Source organism: Medicago sativa, chromosome 3 (genome assembly GCF_051527215.1).
Source record: "Medicago sativa cultivar Bolivia chromosome 3, Bolivia_mono, whole genome shotgun sequence".
NCBI classification, from domain to species: Eukaryota; Viridiplantae; Streptophyta; class Magnoliopsida; order Fabales; family Fabaceae; genus Medicago; species Medicago sativa.
The window spans coordinates 28550897-28554181 of NC_140751.1; the positions used below are offsets into that span (position 1 = coordinate 28550897).

The 3285-nt window shown below is 36.5% G+C and overlaps 1 long non-coding RNA gene across 1 annotated transcript; it reads right to left on the minus strand.

The window, feature by feature from the left end:
• Positions 1-613: 613 nt before the first annotated feature.
• LOC146936932 (uncharacterized) lies at positions 614-2876 on the minus strand. Its single transcript, XR_015033220.1, has 2 exons — positions 2516-2876; positions 614-893 (listed from the first exon to the last, which is right to left on the minus strand). It is a non-coding gene; the product is annotated as an uncharacterized LOC146936932 (long non-coding RNA).
• Positions 2877-3285: the final 409 nt, after the last annotated feature.

Below are 3285 nucleotides of genomic sequence, written 5' to 3' on the forward strand. Positions count from 1 at the left end.
TTCTTATCAAGCAAGTCTTCTAACTGTTTCTTCAACTCTACCAACTCTGAAGCTGACATACGGTAAGGAGCCATCGACACAGGCTTCGTACCCGGCACTAGATCAATTGAAAATTCAACCTCCCTCTCTGGTGGCACATCTGGAATCTCATCAGGAAAAACTTCAGGAAATTCATTCACAACGGGCAATCTATCAATTATCGACTGATTCTCTACAGACAAATACGCCATCAAGGAAAACATCAAGTTTCCATCATGCTCTAACTGCTTCAGCTGCTTGGTAGATAAAAATTCTGCTCCACTCTCTTCTTCAGCAGAAGAAAAGTACACCGTCTTCCTAAAACAATTAATATGAACATGGTTGTACTCCAACCAGTTCGTACTAAGGGTTACACAACAAACAACAAACAGGACAACAAGGACAATACAAAATTGTCACACAACACTACTAGGCTCGACACGACTCTACTAATTGGCCGGACGGACCGACCTGCTCTGATACCAATTGTAACACCCCGTTCTCCCAACAACGTAATATTAATTATTATAATCAGAGTAAACTATACAACGGAGTGTCACACTGCTAATCAAAATTTCATAAATAGAAATATCTATTTATTTAAATCCAACATTTAGAATATCTTAATAAACTGCAGCGGAATAATTCTTTAAAAATATAATTTCAACCAAAATTCAACATCAATGAAAATCTTGGCACAAAGGCCCCAACATAATTCAACTTTATTTTCAACAACGATAAACTCTAATAGCAAGTCTTTTCCCAAAATATGTGATACATAAAAGAAATGAGAAGACATTCGCAACGATTTCCTCATCCTAGTATGTATCAGAGCCCTAGACACTGAGCCGACCAAACCTACAAGTCATCAGTACCTGCACATTACCCACGGTCGAGGCAACATATACGCAGAAGGGGTGAGAAACTTATCCAATAATAATAATATATAATTCATCAAATTAATGAAAACAACAAGCATATCACAATAGACATCATTAATAATGTATATAAATAAACACATAAGCAACGACATAATTATTTTCAGCAACAAGGTACAGCAACAACAACAACAACAACGTTATCACAACGACACCGACAACTCGACAATGCGACAACGACAACAACTCGACAATGCTACGACGACAACAACAACTCGACAATGCTACGACAACAACAACTAATGCATCATGCAGGTGGTACCAATCTACGCGCGTTGAATGCTAAGCATTCCAGGGCATAAGCCCCCAACAAATTGGATGGTTAAAGCATCCCAGGGCATAAGCCCCCAACAGGTGAATGATAAACATTCCAGGGCATAAGCCCCCAACGGGTGAATGATAAACATTCCAGGGCATGAGCCCCCAACAGATGCGAGTATGCAAATGGACTCAACTTGTGTATATCAACATACAACTCCAACAACGACTACAACAACAACATATGTGCCTACAACAATTATGACACACTCCCCAACTTCGACATTAGATGATACAACAACGTCAACAACGGAGAACAACAACATATGTGCCTACAACAATTATGACACACTCCCCAACTTAGACATTAGATGATACAACAACGTCAACAACGGAGGACAACAACATAGCATATATATAAAATCAATTACATTCATCTCAAGGTTCAAAACATCCTTCAAAAGCAATTAAGTTTTGATCAATATCACATAATCCAAATACTCATAAAACATCTCAACTAAGTCCCTAACACTTAAGTTTGAAGTTGGGAAACCAACCATAAGTTTTGGACTAACTTGGGAATAGTTATTCTAAGTTTTCTTAAAATTTCCTGAAGACCCACCTGTACTATTTTTATCATAACTCAAAATCTACAAATCTTTTCCACTCCAAACCAAGGCCACTATAAAGCTAACTTAATTGTCTACAACTTTCATGTTTACATCAAAAGCCAATTCAAAACAGAAATGGGTGAAAAAGCACAAAAAACGCAGAAACCGAAGTTCTGTCAGCACGAAGGAAACAGAACGTTGGCACGGCCCGTGCCATGCACGGCACGGCCGTGCTCGATTGACAGCACAACTTTTTCTTCGTTTTTTCCGTTTTCACCATTTTGCGCATAAAATTCAAACCGTTAAGCGGATTTCAGTGCCGTTTTCGCCTAGACGCTCCTGACATTTCCCTCTATCATAATCTACAGAAACATTCAATTTTCCACCACTCAAAAAAATATCGATTTTTCCAAACCTCACATAATCACTTGTCTGTAGAACATTCAGACACCGACGTTTCAATCGAAAGTCCCAATTTTCAATCCTTGATTACCCAAAATACGTTTCAACAGAAGTTTTCAGGTTCAATTAGGCAATATAGCAATCAAATAACATAGAAACATGCATCAACAACACAATTCATCATATTATAGCAATTAACCTAAAACTTTCTAACCCTAATACCAAAACACCACAATCATCAAAAATCAGAATTATACATATTATTAGTGAAAGGAATCCCACCCTTACCTTATCTCAGCAAATTCTACAGCAAAAACGGTTGGATTCTCTCTTCCTAGCTCTTCTCCTAGCTTTCTCTTGGTTCTTCTCCTCTTTCTCTCCAAAAACCAGTTTTTCTAATGTTTGTACGTGAAAATGTTTCTATCTCTTTTTCTTTCTTTTACTCCCAAAAATATAACTCTTTTCTTTTCTCACTTAACTCCCTTAATTTCTATTTAATTTCTACTTAATTCCCATTAACCAAAAATAAATACTAATTCTACCTATTTCTATTTCTCCTATTATTTCCACAAATAATAAAGTCATATTCATTTAAATAATATACAACTACATAAATCATATATTTCACATAAAATCACATATAGATATAACAAATAAAATTATATAAAAATACTCACACATCTACTAAAATATTAGAACAAAAATGGGGCGTTACACCACCAAACCGTAGCTGCTAAGAGAAGAGATAGAGGACGCATTGTGCCATGAGCCACACATGAGTGATATCATTTTTGAAAAATCTGGTTGATTGAAACCGACCAGCTGCTACAAGCATTTAGAGTACTTTCAATCTCTCACACAATAGATAAAAGTCTCATTATGAAGGCCACATCAAGTACAAATTGTTGACTGGGTAATGTTTCTATGGTTGAGCAAGGTGAGAGTATGTACAAAATTATGACAAGTTAACCAAATGAGAAATCTAAATTTCTCTGACAGTTGTAACTTCCAAATCCATTACCAAGTAGAAGGAGTGTTACGAGTAATTACCCGTTCCA